This window comes from Ambystoma mexicanum, chromosome 8 (genome assembly GCF_040938575.1).
Source record: "Ambystoma mexicanum isolate Mex_15411 chromosome 8, UKY_AmexF1_1, whole genome shotgun sequence".
Classification (NCBI taxonomy): Eukaryota; Metazoa; Chordata; class Amphibia; order Caudata; family Ambystomatidae; genus Ambystoma; species Ambystoma mexicanum.
Genome location: NC_090929.1, coordinates 184799843 through 184818982, shown reverse-complemented (window position 1 = coordinate 184818982; position 19140 = coordinate 184799843).

The window sequence follows — 19140 nt, the reverse complement described above, 5'->3', positions numbered from 1 at the left end:
GAATGTAACTGTGTCAATATGTATTGATATATGTTATTAAGCAATTACCTATATATGTTATATTGAACTCATGTGTTTTTCATGCATAAGATTGAAACTAACAAATCAACCAAATATATGTAAATATTAGGACTCTCTATAGAGCCACCTACAGAGTGCAGAGGACGGGAGTACCCACACTTGGGAATTTGTTCTATTATGTCAATTTTTACAACCCATATGCCAGGGTTGTCATTTATCTCCTCTGCACCTCAAAATAACTAATAACCATTGTGAAATTCCAATCAACCACTTTTCTTTAAAATAAGGAGTGCAGATTGATTTGCTTCTTTCAACATTCACAATTCTATCAGGATGTGACGCCGGCTAATGTTCACAATTCCATCTAAGTGTGACACATGCTAACATCCACTATTCCATCTAACTGTGGCATATGCTAACATTCACAATTCTTTCTAAGTGTGGCACATGCTAACATTCACAACTCTATCTAAGTGTGGCCCTTGCTAACCTTTACAATCCTATCTAGAGGCGACGCAGGCTAACGTTTACGATTCTATCTAAGTGTGGCACTTGCTAGCTATCAAAATTCCATCTAAGTGTGGCACATGCTAACATTCACAATTCTATCTAAGTGTGGCCCTTGCTAACCTTCACAATCCTATCTAGATGTGACGCAGGTTAACGTTCACAATTCCATCTAAGTGTGGCACTTGCTAGCCTTCACATCCGAGCTTGGGGTGCTTTCCGGTTGGTAGCCGCCGTATGCTGTTGTGCAAGGCTATGTGTGGTTTGTTTTGTTGTTGTGGTGTAGTGAATTTTGTGCGGTTTGTTGTGCTTTAGGGTTGTGTTGTGTTTGGTTAGGGTTTGAGAGGTGTGTGCAGAGGGTTGAAGTTGTTACTAGGTTGGTTATTGGCGTCGCTGTCTAGAAGTGATGTGCTAAATGTCCACGTTCTTTCTAGAAGTGGCGCGTGAATATCTCTGCATTTCTATCTAGATCTGGCACTGGCTAATATTAACAATCCTTTCTATGTATGATGCACCACAATATTCACAACTATTTCCAAATGTGGCACTGGTCCACTTTCAAAAATCCTGTCGATATGTGAAGCAGGCTAGCATACGCAATTCTGTCTAAATCTAGGATTGATGATATTCTCAATGCAGTCTAGATGTGGCAATGGCTAATACTCACTATTCTATCTAGATGTGGCACTGGCCGACATTCACAATCCTATCTAGTCGTGATGCAGGCTATTGTTCACAATCTTATCTAAGTGTGGCACATGCTAACATTCACAATTCTATCTACATGTGGTACTTGCCTATCTTCACAATTCTATCGAGGTGTGGCAACTGCTATCATTCACAATTCTATCTAAGTGTGGCGCATGCTAACATTCACAATTCTATCTAAGTGTGGCACTTGCTAATATTGACTATTCCAATTAAGTGCCGCACTTGCTAATCTTCACAATCATATCTAGATGTGACGCAGGCTAACATTCACGATTGCATCTAAGTATGGCACATACTATCATTCACAATTCCATCTAAGTGTGGCACATGCTAACATCCACAATTTCATCTAATTGTGGCACTTGCTAACATTCATAATCCTATCTAGATGCGACGCAGGTTAACTTTCACGATTCCATCTAAGTGTGGCACTTGCTAGCATTCACAATTCCAACTAAGTGTGGCACATGCTAACATTCACAGTTCCATCTAAGTGTGGCACATGCTAACATTCACAATTCTGTCTAAGTGTGGCACATGCGTAATGCATGCAGAGCGGATGAGTACCTAGAGCAGATGAGTGCTTAGAGCAGATGAGTGCGTAGAGCGGATGAGTGTGTAGGGCGGATGACTTCTTAGGGCAGTTGAGTGCCTAGAGAGGACGGAAAGAATGAAGTTTGTGGAAGGAATGGGTGACGTATGTAGATAGAACGACTGATGTATGTAGATAGAACGACTGATGTATGTCGATCGAACGGGTGACGTATATGAATGGAACAGGTGACCTATGTGGAGGGAACAAATGACGTATGCGGGTGAACAGGTGAAATATTGGATGGAAGGATGAAATATGTGGATAGAACAAATGAAGTATGTGGAAGGTACTGGTGTAATATGTGAAAAGTACCGAGAAGTATGTGGATGGTACAGGTAAAATACGAGGATCAAGTACATAAAACAACGGGAGTGGAGTGGACTGGAGTGCGTGGAGCGGACTGGAGTGCGTGGAGTGGACTGGAGTGCATAGAACTGCACGACTTACATGGAATGGTTTGGAATGCACGGAACCTTCGATGAACATGTAACCCACCATCTCACATCACCACGCTTACTCTCTTCTTTACACCACCACTCAACTAGAACACAGAGATACAATGACACCATTTGGTATAACTGTTCTCATACCAACATCTGCCTCATACTTCCCATCACTCTAAATAAACACTGCTGGTTACGCACCCCCCAGCCAGGCGTTTCTCCTCAGGCCTAACGCAGCCACAATCGGTCTGGATAAATCCTGCCAGAATGAACACATACTCTTGACCTCTCAACCACCACACCTACCGCTAAGAAGCAGCTATTACACGAATACCGCACCAGCTCACACATATTCGGTGCTCATACGCACCTTTGACTCTCTCTGCTCTCTCTACTGACCAGAACTTTGGTTCCCAAGGGCGTTCAACCTATCAGCGCCTTCAGACCATACCAATGGTATATAAGGCGCTATATAAATGCAAAGTAACATAACATAACATAACATGCTAACATTCACAATTCTATCTAAGTGTGGCACATGCTAACCTTCACAATCCTATCTAGAAGCGACGGAGGCTAGTGTTCACAATTCCATTTAAGTGTGGTGTATGCTAACATTCACAATTCTATCTTAGTGTGGCCCTTGCTAACCTTCACATTCCTATCTAGATGCAATTCAGGTTAACATTCACTATTCCAAATAAGTGTGGCAGATGCTAGCATTCACCCTTCCATCTAAGTGTGGCACATGCTAACCTTCACAATCCTATCTAGAAGCAACGGAGGCTAGAGTTCACAGTTCCATTTAAGTGTGCTGCATGCTAACATTCACAATTCCATCTAAGTGTGTGCATGCTAAAATTCACGATTCTATCTAAGTGTGGCACGTGCTAACATTCACAATTCTATCTAAGTGTGGCACTTGCTAACCTTCACAATCCCATCTAGATGCGACGCAGGTTAACGCTCATGATTCCATCTAAGTGTGGCACATGCTGGCATTCACAATTCTAAGTGTGGCACTTGCTAACCTTCACAATTCTATCTAGATGTGATGCAGGCTAATATTCTAAATTCCATCTAAGTGTGGCACATGTTAACCTTCACAATCCAATCTAGAAGCGACAGAGGCTAGTGTTCACAATTCCATTTAAGTGTGGCGCATGCTAATGTTCTTAATTCCATCTAAGTGTGGCATTTGCTAATATTCACAATTGTGTCTGGGTCCGGAGCAGGCCAATATTCACAGACCAATGGGTGATAGTTACACTTCAATCTAAATGTGGCATTGGCCAACATTCGTAGTTCTACGTGCGTCGCTTGCTAACTTTCACAGTGAGGTAAGGTAATGTAGAGTGGAAGGGTTTTCTGGAGTAGAGTAATTGCTCTACTCCTCACCCATGCCACACTTACTTTGCTGGTTGCTGGCTTCACTGGCTTCACCTGCTGACACCTGCAGACATGATCTGGAGCCACCATTGTTGGAGCCACCCTTTGCCTTGGGGTCCTTAGCCGGAGGGGCTGCCGGGCAGAGGGCTGCCCCGGGAAGGTCAGGTATGACTATCAAGTAGCCAATCAGGGGGGGGTGGGCAGGTTGAGAGGTGGAGGAGGTGGGAAAAGGACAGCAAACAAGTTGAGAGGTAGAAAGGGGAAAAGGCTGCACTCGGGCTGGGGAAACTTTAAATATTTTGCTAAATGGGTCCAAAGCCATCCAGGTGGCCTTTCCACTCACCTGGCATGGACAAAACAAAGATAAAAGTAGAGACGATGGTAAGAGAAGACTAATGAGAAGCCAAAGGAGGAGATGTTAATTTTGTAGCTATCCGTAAACTTCTTTAAGAAGCCTCCTACCATCCTCAGGAGGTGATTAGTGTGCCAAGCGGAGAGGTGCAGAGTGTATAAATTGAGACGACCCAAGACAGAGCCCTGTGGAACACTCAAGCAAGGGCTTGATCGTGAATCCAAAGAAAAGAGAGAGTATTAAGGAGTGATTGACAGTGTCAAAGGCAGTGGACAGGTCAAGGAGAATTGGGATAGAAGATAGGTTGGCGTGCTTATCAGAGGCGATGAAGTTGAGACATTCATGAGAGCCGTTTCCATGGAATGGCATGCAAGGAAACTTGCTTGTAGGGGTCCTGAAGGTTCTGGATGTCTAAGAAATGCATAAGTTGGTTGAACATTTTCGAGCATCGCCTTGGTGCTCACAGAAGAAACAGATCATTGATTTTAATCTGAGCACGACCCTTTCAAAGACAAAAGTGAATTTTGAGAGACAAGAGTATGCGTATTCTCACCAAAAGAAGCTATTAAAAAAAGAAAATGTACGTTTGTAAACTAGCTGTTTTTACATTTGTCAAGTGTTAATTTCTAATGATCACTTCCAGTACATATTGCAGTCATAATGGAATGTAACACTTGTTTTACTGAGCAACACATAAAAAACCCACACACATTTTTGTTGTTGTTGGTAATATCATTCCAATATTATCAGTTTGGTACACATATATTTTACTCTTTTGAAATGCCCTATGAGAAAGGGGAAGGGGAAAAATAGCATAGTTGTGTGTTTTTCATCTTTTTTTAATGGTGTACTGATTTTTGTGCAATTGTTTGAAAGTAGGTGACTATGGAATTTGCATTTCTTATTAAATAAACAAATATATAAATAAGTGTTGGCAATCAGCCGTATCCAAAGTATGAAATATATTCTGCAGTAAATAAAATGTCGTAGATACTTGAACTCTGGTAAAAAATGGTATATGCATGTGTTGTTGGAAGTACAAAGGTCAATGCAAAGGATCAAAATAAGTATTTGATAAGCAGCAGTTTAAGGTAACTCCTGAGTATGATCACCTGGTAGGCAGGAGCTACTTCCTGAGGATTAGGAGCTAGTACATAGCATGCCACAAATCTTACATGCAAATGTGATGCAAACTATAACTTTTCTCCATTACATAGGACCCACTTTGAGTTAAATGTTTTCCATATAGGTTCTTATCCTTCTTTATACACGTCCTGAAACACTCATACTTATTGTCTCATAAGTATGTTGGCATGGTACCAGTTGCCTTGCAGGGCCGAAATATGCTCACGGTAGGTCTATTAAGTTTACCAGGCTCTTCTATGCTACCAGCCCAAGTTGATTAGCCCCCAACCCTCAGCATTTCTGAGACATGTATATGTTTATGATGGTTTCATCCCAAGTTAGATGAGTTGACGGCTGAGTTGTATATAAGGTCATTATGGAGACCAAACACAACATGACCTTGTTTTAAATAGAAATTAGGGATGTATCTTATTTAAGCAATAACCCCATGTGGGGTGGCTTTACCACCTGGTAACTGCCTGAGCTCAATTTTTTGGGCAGCAAAGTTCCCAATTGAGTGGGTTATCATTATATGTCTGAACCGGGACAGCCGACCCACCCCTTTAAAACGTGGTAGCAATACTCTGAGATGAATGGGGATGCAGAAGATACTCAAACATCAATAATCAAAATGACTCTGAAAGTTGGCAAAGTTGACTGTTTTAATGTCAATTATCTAAAACAGGGAGTACAAGGGACATCAACGGACGCCACACAGCATGATCTGAACTATGTTCATTAAAAGAATTAGTTATATAGCAAAAAATGGTCATTACAGATGTCAACCTACGCAATTGGTAACGTCATCCTATGTGACAAACTTCAAATATCTGGTGGCAAATGTGATAGGCTTAGAGGGAACATCTAGGTATATGTTCCATACTAGTCTAGGAAAGTGATAGGGTCTCTAGCATCAGGTGGGGCAACTAAGCCCTCCCCTCGAACAGGTCACTATGAACGTCGCTAAATACACAACGTCTGATTGGTCATACAAGCTATAAGGCCCTTAACTAAGCAGCCCACCATAATTGGTTGGCACTCTTACATCCGTCAGTACTTTTCCACCTATGCTAGCAGCACACAGGCTGGACTCCAGGTGCTGGTGGGCTGGTCATGACCATAGCTTTCCACCAATTAGCATATCATCTATCATCACCTCAATGGTCTGCATGTCAATTAAGGCTTTGAACTAGGTCTTGAAATGTTCTTTGTTCTGGAGGAAAATGAGGGACTGGAGGCATGCTCTGTCTCCTTGCGTAGGTGTGGTTCATCATGATTGTCCATTTTCGCCCATCCACGTGACTGAAGACCACAAATTTGAGCACTGGTGCATTTAAAATACTATTATTTAATGAACCTCTGACATCTTCCTTGTTTTCGTGCATGTCTTATGAACAGGAGTTTTGTTCTTTCAAACTAATATCTGTTCATCCCAGCCTGACGCGGCCTTGGCTTCTTGGGGCCTGTCCAGCACAGCCCTTCTGAGATTTACTCCTGTAATTCGATTGCTTTTCTCAACTGCGACACACAGGAAAAGGTCTTAATTTTCCTAGTAAGGCTCTGCTATAATGCGTAGTGGAATCGTCTATAGTTCACTCACTCCTATAAATATATACGTTGGCGCTTGCCGCAATCTATTCACTACATAGCTAGCCTCAAGAATACTTCATCTGCTTGCGTTTCTTTGCATCTGTACACGTGTAAAATAACTTGATATCTTTATCATTTCTGCAGCACAAACCTCTTCATCTCGAGCCTCAGATGTTACTTATCTTTGTTACTTTCTTGATGTCTATAGAACATCATGTTCTCTTGTCTCTGCATCTCTTCTGGGTGTGTCAGTCTTGCTCTGTGTGACGTCACCAATCTGCTCTTTTGCTAATTTCTGACTCTTCTTCTGGGATTTAATTCAAATGACCATCATACTGTCTTGTATGAAGGTATGGCTTTCTTAACGGGAACCTTGCTTCCAGGATTCTCCTTGGTATTGGTATTTTCACTGGCACTGCGCGTACTTCACACTCTGGTTCCCAACATATAGGCAATATGGGCGAGATGCTTGAGGTGGAGGTACTTGGCTCCTTCTCTACATGTCCCTTGGAGCAATCGCTTGTGAGTGGCTGAGCCCCAGGTTACTAAGAGCAGGATATGACTGGGAGGAAGGTGAGCCAGACCGCATAGTGTTGCTGTCCTGCTGCTTGTTGGGCAGGAAGGAGGTGGTGCCAGGGACATAGAATCCAGAGGAGGGACAGCAGGCTGAAGGTAGGGAGAGGATTAAAGGCACTATGTATCTGAGGGGCAGGCCTGACCTAATGAGCCCAGGAGAAAAAGGGTACAGAGAAGGCTGTAGACGGGGAATCAGTCATGAGATGTGATGGCTGGCAATGTCATGGCAGGAAGGTTACTGAGCAAGCCTTATTATCAAGTAAGTCCCATCTCTCTGCCAATGAGAGTTAAAAAATTACCTGCCGCTGATATTAGCCCTAAATGCTGAGCTATTATGCATTTCCATGCAAAAAGGACAAGCATGCTGGCCGTCAACACTTAAGGGGTTAATACATTATATATTTTATGTAATAAGTGAATGTATTCCGGGAGAGCTTTATTTCATCCAGCTGATTGTGGATGAAGGACAAGTGGATGCCCTTTTACTACTCAGTGTTAGACACGAGGTCCTACTAGATGGCATAATATGTGTACAATGAAGCTTAAAATGGTTGATATTGCTAATAAGTAAAAGGAAACATAGGGTGAAGAAAATAAGATTAGGTTTTTATATAGCTTTTCATCCCATTTAGGAACGCTGCAATAATAGCTCCTCAGTTGAAAGGGGCCCCTAGGGGTCCCTCGTGCTATGGAAACAAGGCAATGACCATACACGAAAAGATGCGCCAGACACTAGGTTTCAAAATCCCAATGCTAGGGTTTATTGCAAGCAAAAGATAGTATCAATTGGTCAATTCTGATCTCACGCCCTGCGACGTAAGTTTCCTAGACCTCGAGGGACGCAAGAGAGCGAAATACGTACATCAGTTACATATATACAAAATGCATATCATACAATCAGCAAAGTCATGTTCAACACCCCTCTTTATTAAGTTCCTTTGAACTCGGGATGACGATGGACATATCCGACGAGTATGATGATCATAATGCTTTCGATGTCTATTTTAGTAACAATGTGCAATTTAGAAAGTGCGGAGGGATCTTTTAGAACACGGTGGTTCTGTTCTTGGAAGCAATCTGCACACGGGTGAAGAGCCACATTCCAAGCTTTGCTATCTATGAGGTACTATTCGTGTCCTGGGAGCCGACACGTTCTAAGGGGTTTTGCGAAGGGGGGCCTTAAGAGAAGCATAATTCAAGCCTTTAACTGTATTATTCTAACATATTCTACCATCGTACGAGACTGGCTGGCAGCTGTGAAGTGATTAAATGCCCTCCAGCTTCCTCCCAAGGCTACAGAGAGGGAGCGTGAGCATTCCTTTCTGGGCTACTCATGGGAAGTTCAGCAAACTCTTCAGTCCCCCGACCTTGTCCTTTCATATTCAGACAACAATGTTAACAGTTGAGCAGAGTAAGCAGAGTCTGCAAGAATTGCAAGCTGCAAAGCAGTTTTTAGACAGAAAGCAATGAGCAATGGTTAACAAGCAATAAGGCGATTCTGCTATGTTTAAAATGGCCGCTTGTTGGTCAAGCATAGCAGTCTATATTTCTATAATTCGGTGCATAAAACGGTTGGCCCATGGCCATCAAGTTATGTCTATCATTCAAATGAAGGGTATTAATTTTTCCAGATTGACACAATCCCTTTCCCGATATCAGCGACGGAGGCTACATCAGGGAAGCAGCTCGCTTCAGAGCCTTCCCCCATCACGAGACTCCTTCGGAGGTGAAATCACCAGCAGCCATTTACAGGTAAGCCCTCTTGGGCTGAGCACTTCATGGAGGTGCACACTGTGGAAGTTGGGCAAATATGAAACAATTTGTGAAGAATACTTTAAATCGTGTCACCGCTTTTCGAGTGTCTACATTATTTGGTGGGCACTTGTGTTTGAAGTAAAAAGCCAGTTCTGCAAGTACTCCAATATGACTGGCCGCTACGCGAGGACTGGAGTGCTTTGTGTGTCTACTGGTGAGGGCCTGTGATTTGCTGAGCCCCACTCATCAAGGCCAATCACCAAGCAGGCAGGCGACGCTGGCCCCCTTCTGAAAACCCACTCCTGGTCCCTGTCTGAGTCTGTCCAGGCCTAGGTGGGCTTGGAGGGCCTCCACCATATTTCCCCTCTCTGCAAACTATGAAACATCCTCCGGACTTACAGCCTGCTACCCCCATGACCTTAGGCCCCTGCACCTCTGCGCGCTCTGCAGATCTACCCGTGAGTGAGGGCTGAGCTTTTCAATTGCCTCCTCCATTAACACCATCTGAACCAAACCTGTGTCTAGCTCACTCTGCTTTTCCTTGCCTCACCTAATCTACCCTTTCTTTCACTGCATATTGTGTACTTTTGGAAATTCTAATTTAGGTGGGTGTATTTTAACATCTTTGCATCCCATTTTGCATTGCATTTTGTGTCCTTTTTGAAATTCAAATTTAGGTGTATGTTTTTTAACATCTTTGCACCCCATTTTGCATCATTTCTGCAGCTACTCGGCCACCTGTTGAGTTTCTGCTAGAACTTTGCTGTGCAGCCACTCCTCTGTTCTTCATCTATCCTCTGCCTTTCGAATGGCCCTCACATCTCCCGTATCTTCTCTAACTGCTAAACTATCACCTATCCTTCCTCTCTCACAAAGTCTGGAAGAACAAAACATAAAAAAAGACATCCTGACTATGAACCCTGGCCTACCCATCAATGACATCTATGTCAGCGCAACTTCCAGACAGGTCTTCGCTGATATCCTCTTCTCTTTCCCCTCCCCTCCCTAGATCTATAGACTTCTCGGCTCATCTCTATACTCTTGCTTTACACATCCTCTTCCATTAATGTTGGCACCAATTGGGAAGTCCTCTTGGCAGGTTTTGCATCATCCAGGTGCATCATTAATGTCTAATACACTGGCCCTATTTTAGTTCAGGGTCCTCAACCCAACCTCCTTCTCTTTGACCGGCACATGCCATCCTTCATCAACTTCCTTTCCATACTTGCTCATTCTTCCTCAACTCTCTCAACACAGTCCCCCCCTTCTGACTGATGTTCCAGATCCCTGTAGCCCTCCTCAGAAAACCTTCAAAGGTGGAGACCTCTAACATCTTGCCAGACTTAATGCTCGTTCTGCCATCAAACACTCTGCAGACATCTGCCTCCTTCTTGAATACATTAACCTCAATATCCTTGCTCTTACCAAGATGTGGTTGAATGCCAGGTCAGTCACTGCTTTTGACTCACTTCTCCCTGATGGATATAAGATCATCACCAAGCCTCGCCCCCTTACCATGCTGGTGGAGGAGTTGCTCTGATATTCCCTGTGTGGGTCCCTTCTTTCCTCATACCCACACAGGCCTACTCTTCCATTGAGAGATTGGTCTTCAAGCTGGTCATCTCTCCTTCCTACTCCCTGACCATCGCCACTATCTTCAGGCCTCCTGGTTCTACGACCCTGTTCCTCACCGAATGGGTGGATTTCTCCTCCTCTCTCCTCACAACCACCTCCAAACTCCTTCTTGTGGGTGATTTCAACATCAACCTTGACTCATCAATCACGGCATCCAATCTCTTCTGTGACCTCTGCACCTCGCTCTTCCTCTCCATCCTCGGCTCTGGCCCTACCCACTCAGCTGGACACACTGTTGATGCCTTCATCCACACTGATCTTTCCCTCACCTCCCCACTGATAACCCCAATCTCCTGGTCTGACCACTCTCTCTTCTCCTCTTACCTGGGTCCTCTCGGCCATCTGGCCACCCCTCCCCCAGCCCTGACAACCACATTCACCAACATCCATCCCATGAAACAAGTCTCAGCTGCTGCCTTCGCATTACCTTCATCCCCCCAGCAACCTCCATCTTGCCATTTTGAATACCCTTGGCATTCTTGCCCCAGTCATGATTATCTGCCTGAAAAATGCCTCCAAACGTAACACCATGTAGGACTTTGAACTTGAAGCCCTGAAACTTAAGTGCAGAGCTATGGAACGAAAGTGGCAGACCTGAGGCTCACCCTGTGACAAACTGGCCTGTCGCCTGCTCCAAAGGCAATACAGACTCTCTATCCATGCCAAGAAAAGTGCCCACATCGAGGCTTGCATCTCTGGTGCATTAAACAGCACGGCTGAACACTTTAAAATTTGCAGAGAACTAGCCAACAATTCCACAGTCTCCTCACCTCTTCCCTCCCAAACCCTCTACAATGCACTGGCCTCACACTTCACTGCTGAAACTCAGGACATCCCGAGCACCCTTAAGTCCCTTCTCCCCTCTCCTTCCCCCAACTCCTTGCCTTCTATGGCCTCCCTTCCCCCCCTCTGCCTTTCTCTCCTCCTACTCTCCTGTCACACCTGTTGAGGTCACCAGGGTTGTCCGCTCCATGAAGGTCTCCTGCAGACAGGTCTCCCCCTGATCCTCCAGACCCTTTAAGGACAACATGAGCTCTCTTTCCCCTGAACTTGCTGATTTCGGCAGCCACTCTTTTGCTACCGGATAATTCCCTACCTCCCTCAAGCACTCCCTTGTGCACCCCTCCTGAAAAAACGCCCTGCAGACCTGTCTTGTCCAGCCAACCCACCACCCCATATCTATCACACCCTTCCTTGGGAAACTCTTAGAGAAACTGGTCTTCCCCCAACTTACCCAACACACTGAACTCATTGGTTGCCTCTACGACCATCAATCTGGATTCCAAGCATCCAGAGGCACAGAAACTTCTCTTCTGAACACCCATGAGGAGCTGCTTGCATCCCTCAACTCAAACTCTCCAGCTGTTCTCATTTTACCGGATCTCTCCCCTGCATTTGATAAAGCCAACCTAGGTATCTCGGAGCGCGTACTGGATGGCTGACCTCCTTTCTCAGTGACCATCTGTCCTAGGTAATTCTGGGATTTTCAACTCCACCACCTCCATCTCCACCTGCGGCGTCCCCCAGGGCTCCAACCTTTGTCCTTGGCTTTTGAACAACTACCTTGCGCTGCTTGCACACATCATTTTCACCTTCTCCCCAAACGTCCAGTGTTACGCAGATGACACTCTTCTTCAAACTTCCCTCTGATCCTCTTCTCTCATCTATCATTCCTGACTGTCTATCTACCATCCAGTCTGGGTGTGCTTCCAATGATCTCTTCCTCAACACCTGCAAGACTGAGATCCTTCCTATCAGGAATCCTGCTCCCTCGTTTTCTCCCTCACTTTGGCCATACTGCATGGGCTCTCCCCCTTCATCTGAAGCCAAAAACCTTGGTGTCATCTCTGACTCCTCTCTCTCCTTCATTCAGGACCTTGCCAAGAAGTCCCGCTTCCAACTCCACCTCCTGAAAGGAATTCTTCCTTTTCTCACTTTCACCCAGAAGCTCAGTGTCTCTAGAGCTCTGGTTCTCTCTAGGCTAGACTATTGCAATAGCCTTTAACTTAATTTTATATATTTTTATTTTGTATTTTTGCATTTATAAAGCGCAGCGCAGCCCTCGGCATCGTAGCACTGTTGCAAGAATACGTTCTTAGTTACAGTACAAAAATACTTCCTTAGTTATAGTACAAGAATATTTCCTTAGTTACAATGCAAGACTACTTCCTTACTTACAGTACAAGAATAATGACTTGGTTAGATTACAAGTATACTTTCTTAGTTACAGTACAAGAATACTTAATTAGTTACAACACCAAAATGCTTTCTTAGTTCTTTAGATACAGTGAGAAGTGCTTAACTCAAAATGTGAAATGGGAAAGCCAGTCCTCATGTTGCAAGGGTGGCTAATTCATTGCATGAGGTTACAATTAAGGTTGCCAAAGTTAGCAATGGGAGAATGCATGGTGCCTACCCAGCTATCAAGGAGGCAGAACATACAGATGCAAAGGTCAGACAAAGGCAAAGGATAACGGGCAGCCAAGAGGGAGTGTGGGGTACGCCCAGCATTGCAAATGACTAGGGATTTGGGGGGTAAACAGAACGAGTACACACAGCATCATACATTACTGTTATGGGAACTGTGCTAAGGTGGGGTTTGTTGCAGGGAAGAGTGCAGAGCAACAGAGCAGGATATCCAGTTGATTATAGAATACGTTTTAGAGACACAGTGAATGCTGTATGATTGAAAGTGATGGTTTGGAGAGTGCCATCACAAAGCTAAAATGGTAACGCTCTTACCAGCATATTTTCCGGAGAGCTTAGCGGTCAGCAGTGTTAAAGCTTTGTTCAACAAAGTCCTAGGTAAAGCATGAAAATGGTATAAAGTGCATGTCAGCCCTCCCAGCTCTGACAGGCTCAGGACAGGGCCTTCAAAAGAAGGGCCCTTGGAAGAAACAGGGTCGGCTTCCGCCTCCGGTGAGAGCCGACTGTGGAAGTAACAACGTGCAGCCAATCAGCTGTGCAAGGCAGCCATTGCTGCTGTTGCCATGGTGATAAGTAAACAAAGTCAACGTAGCTTTCCATTTATCTACCCTTGTACTCTATATGACCCCGCCAGAAAATCCAGAATAGGGCTACAAGACTTATCCTGGGCCTCAGGCCCAGTGACTGCAACTCTCTAGCGCTAAAAACTCTCTACTGGCTCTCGGTTGCTGCAAGGATCAAATTAAAATACCTCTGCATCATCCACAAGGCTGTCTGGGACTAGGGACCACGCTATCTGCTCTCACTAAATGCTCTCACTTCAGATCTTTAGGTTCCTCTGGCACCAACTCTCTGTGTGTTAAATGCTTTGCTAAACAGCGAGCTGGTTGTCAATCTGTTTCCTCAGCGGGCTCTCTCCTATGGAACAGCCTCCCCCTCCCTCTTCCTCTTGAGCCGCACCTCCTCAAGTTCCGGAAGCTCCTGAAGACTTTCCTTTTCTCCTCCTCCTTCCTTTCCTCCCTCCTCTGCTAAACCCCACAGTTACTGAGATTGGTGGGCAGGGCCCTTCTGTGTCCTTCTGGGTCCTGGCTTCCAACACCCAATCGCCTTCAGCCTCTGCCCACCCCAGCAATTTGCCTTGTCGCCCACTGGCCTGTGTCACTACAGGCTTGCACTTAGCTATTTGCTGGTGGTATACCATCCCACCTAGGTGCTTACAGCGGTTCACTCCCTAGCACTTACCACCGACTCCCTCACCCCTCTCTCTCTCTCTGCACTTACACGTTCTGAAAGCTCACATGGCCTAGTAGGTTCACCTCTTTCTTGCAGTGTTATATCTAATTGTACTCCCATGTTCCGTCCCTTTTGCCCTATGAGCGCTTTGAAACACAATTTACTTGTTGTAGAAGTGCCTTAAAAATGCACAATAAGTAAATAAATAAATAGTATTACCCAATTTACTGGTGCTCAATTGATCAGCATCAGAATGATGAAAGGCAGAGTTGATGCTGCCAGGATCCATACTTGAGAAGCACATTCTAACCCCATTTAAATGGAGATCACGTAGCGCATGATCCATCTGCCCAGACAAGATAGGAGGTGAAAATCCCCCAGTTAAAAGAGTGATCGAGGCATCCATCATTTTGGCCCTTTTAAAGGTATCCTGCACCCTCTTCACTACATTAGCAGAGCCTATGTTATCAGTTCGGACTCTCACACAGAAGGCTCATACTCATCATTACCAGATGCAACAAACATTGTTGAGTCTCCAAGCATTGATAGGTGGATGGTCTCAAGCTCCATGGCAACAAATCTTAGTTCCTTTCGATTCTTGCTAGATTGATGTTGGTTATACAAGCACTCTTCAGTCAAAAGCCATAAGCTTCAATGCTCAATATACCTTCATGCCAATTTTAAGTTGAGGTGACTTTTGAACAAAAGTTCCCATTTTGTATGTTATCCGAGATACGACTAATGTATTGCCATGTGCAAAGAGGAGGTATATATACAAAACACCTAAGATGTTAAGGTGGGTTTAAAAAGGTTTGGAGAAAAAAAAACTTTGTTGGAAATGTGAAAGTAGTATAGTCCATTTGAGTCGCAAATTCCACAATGCCACCTAGTAGCCATCACTGGAAGTTCAACTCCAGTTCTGAGACACATCAGCAAGGTATTGTGGGTATGCAAATTAACCCAAATGCAAGCCATTTTCTTCAGGAAATTGTCTTTGTCTTAGATGGCTCTGCTACTTTATACATAGCTTAATCAACCCAAGACAGACATTGTTGACACTAAAGTTTAAGGTAAGTTTGGATGCTGTCAACATAGAGGAGGAAACCAGGCTCAAAACTGCTGAGAGTTCTCTCTACCTGGAGACACTGAGGAGGATTTTGATCACACTGTTCCTTGAGGCACACCATTCGAGATCTTAGTGGTCGATTACATGAAGGGCATCAGTTTCAAGAGATACTTATGAGTGAAGAAAAACGATGGACGCCATCTTTACCCAGGCCACTCTGAAAAATAGCACTCTCCAAGCTACAAATATGCAGAATTTAGCAATACCTGAGAGTCAGTTTCAAACTGAGCACTTTGGATGGGGCGTGGGGTTGTAACTGTCACTCAGTTGGTTTACACTTTGGATGATGTTGCATGTAGCCTCCCAGTGGGTATTAAGTCCAATTAGCACCCAGGGCAGGGGGAGCAGCCAATCAGATTCCATGAAACTCAGGCTGAAACCATTAATCTCAGCCCGCATTCCATGGAACCTGAAGGCTGCCTCCCCTGCCGTGGGCCACCATCTTCCCCCACCCTCCCTTTTTTTTTTTTTTACTTTCCCAAACCCCCTCAATACATTTTTATCTTAATATCTCAGAACGGCTCATATGGCTAAATGAAAGGGCAGGTCTGGCTGATAAAATTTTAACTTAACTAATGTAGCCTCAAAAGTAAGCATAAATGAGCAGGCTTAGACCACAAATAATAAAGCATGAAACAACGAAAATTCCTAATAAGCTTCAATATCAAGTGTGAAACAAGTCTATCAGGCCTCAGACATTTTACAAAAAGCTCACTAAGCCAATGTTAAGGTCTGCGCTGCAAACGTTCCAATATGCTTAGTTCTCTGGACTGCATCTCTTTCCAAGAGCTGCTCGACTATCACTTGGAGTCATGGCTGCATCTGGACCTCACCGATCAGATCGTGTTCATTTTGCTTTTTGAAAACAAATGCCTATTCACTCACTAATCCTGAATACCCGTGAATGGTGTTGGTGACCATGTTGGCATTTTATTTGACCATCTACATCATCATTCACCCTTTTGACTTTCTACTTCTGTATTTCAGAGTGCTGCCTTCATCTGCAAGCAATCTTCTGAAAGGTAATGACTTGATAGGATTAGTAAGTCAGATCCTAATATGACAAAAATGTCATAAACAAGTATGCCTTCTGGAACTTGATTTTTAACCAATGTGTGTGCCTGCAATCAATATCTGTTGAAAAAAGCTTTAGCAAAGCAAACAGCGTGGCTGTTTAATAGACACAACATCACAGTTGCCAGGGAATGCCATTATTTGACCAGGTATTCCCTCTATTTGCCTGCTGTTGCCATCTTATCACCAAGTTGCACCATTATGGCAGTGCCTGGCAAATGCCTATCCTACACCTGCACATAACCAAAACGAATGAGAAATGCACTTGCTTAGATGAGATTACTTATGTTTCCCTTGAATTTATCTTTGCAGAGGGTTTTCTATGACAAATGGTTCATCAAAGGATCCAGTGCAGTTCTGGACTGAGCTACAGAGAACTCTGGAGATTTCCAGGTGGGCCTCTGCACCATGGGCCCCTTTTGTGAGGAATTTTTTATAACGCTTCCAGTATGCTGTTTCTCAACCTTAACAAATGTTATATGAAAGTTTTGTGTTATGATTTTTTATTTTATATTCCTTAATAGGACAAATGTGCTTTAAAATTCACCATTTAGACTAATGTGTCTAAATGTTATTGTACTAGAACTCCCAAGCCCTATTTAGAGGGGTTTAGCTTGTTTGTACGGTTTGATATGGGAACATATGAAAAACATGTCCTCTGCCACTTATGATTCCCAGTACATCCCTGATTCAGTGTTTCCTAAAATTCTGAAACTGCCGCACTATTAGAACTTGGGAAGAGAAAATCAAACTTGTCAGAGAATGGGCAAAAACAGCTTGAAAATGTGAAATACTATACAAATGCTGGCATACATTTACATAAGCATAATGGTTTTCTTAGGGCAAAATAAGCATGACAGCTGAGGCGGTCAGCATGGAAATATATCATTGTTGTGACTGGCTGACTGATATTCTTTTGGCACAAGCAGAATGATAAAGGGGATCAACCCAGGCAGATATTGTTGTGACTATATTCATAATATTCCTTGGGCACAAGTAGCATTAGTGAATTAGGCTGTGTTGGCATATGTTAATGTGACTGGCCGCATGGCATTCTTTGGACACACACACAGTAAGATAAGGGGGCATTCCTTGCCTGTATCATTCTGACTGGCACAAGCAATATAAGGGGGCAACTCTGGCCTATATTGTTGTGACTGTGATTTGCTTTGGGCAACAGCAGCATGATGGAGGAGAATTAACACTGGCCTATATACTTGTGACCGGCCTCAAAATATTCTTTCGGCACTACTAGGACGAACATGTGTTTTACAGTGCCAATGATGGCAAATATTGTTGAGACAGTCCTGATGATATTTGTTGTGCACCTGTGCTATATCTCGCGCCTAGAAACACTTGTGTACAGGTGTGTTATAAATGTCACATAATATCATATCACACCACAAAATGTATGAAAATGTGTTATATGTTGGCAGTGCAGACATAGGCCCTCATTACGACCCTTGCGGAAATTGACTGACCGGACCGCAACAGCGTAAATAGCGTTTCCGCCATTGCACGAAGGAGCAAAGTGCGGCTAATTACGACCCATCGGGCACGAGCATTACGCCATGGCGGAATCCGAAAGGCTGCGATGGCGGAAATGACCCCAAAACGGCCCTTACCGCCGCCGTACGCTGCACCAGGTGCAATACCGCCACCCATCTTAGCGGTCACCGTAATGAGCGGGCACCGTAATGAGCGGGCACCGCAAATTACGGGCACCGTAAATATACGGAAACGGAAGTAAAAGCATGTGGCCGGAACGGGAAACAGCACGCCGCACAACTATAAAATCCGAATCCCAACACAACCATTAAAAATCCGACCCTGACACACATCCCAACCCGTTAGCAACCCCAGTTCAAAAAATAAATATGGGAAAGGTAGCCAAGAAAGCGTGTGATCGCAAGCGGCAGGTCCACTTCTCCCGAGAGGAACTGACCGTGCTGACCGAGACCCTGCAGGAAAATGGCGCCGTCGTCTTCTCCAGTCAAATGACCAGGACGGCCCTTGCCAACAAGAAGGCCATATGGGCCCTTGTGGCACAGCGCGTAAGTGCGGTGGGGACAACACCCCGCACGCCACAGCAATGTCGCAAGCGGTGGGACGACCTGCGGATCCGCGTACGCAGCATACTTTCTGCGAACAGGAACATCGCCACAGCTACCGGGGGGGGATCAGAGTCGCCCATCAAGTTGACCCCCTGGGAGGAGATCTGCGCCTCCACCATAGGAATGGAGAGCATAGAGGGAGTCGGAGGGATGGAGAAAGGAGTGCCGACATCCGGAGAATCAGGTAGGTTTGCCAAGAGAAACAATGCGAAATCCACAAACCACGAACATGTGCAGTACCATGTGACCCCATAGTGCAATACATACTTTGCCCTGACAGCGCCCTCTAAAAGTCAGAATGAATAAACAAATTAATCAAGATGCCATAAACAACCCCTACATGTGCAGCATGCACCCCCTAACTGCAGGCAGCCAAATGAATGCATCCTCAATCCACACGAAAATGAGACCACCTCCAAGGCCCAGTCCCATATCAGCCTCATGTACCACCCCAATGCATTTGACAC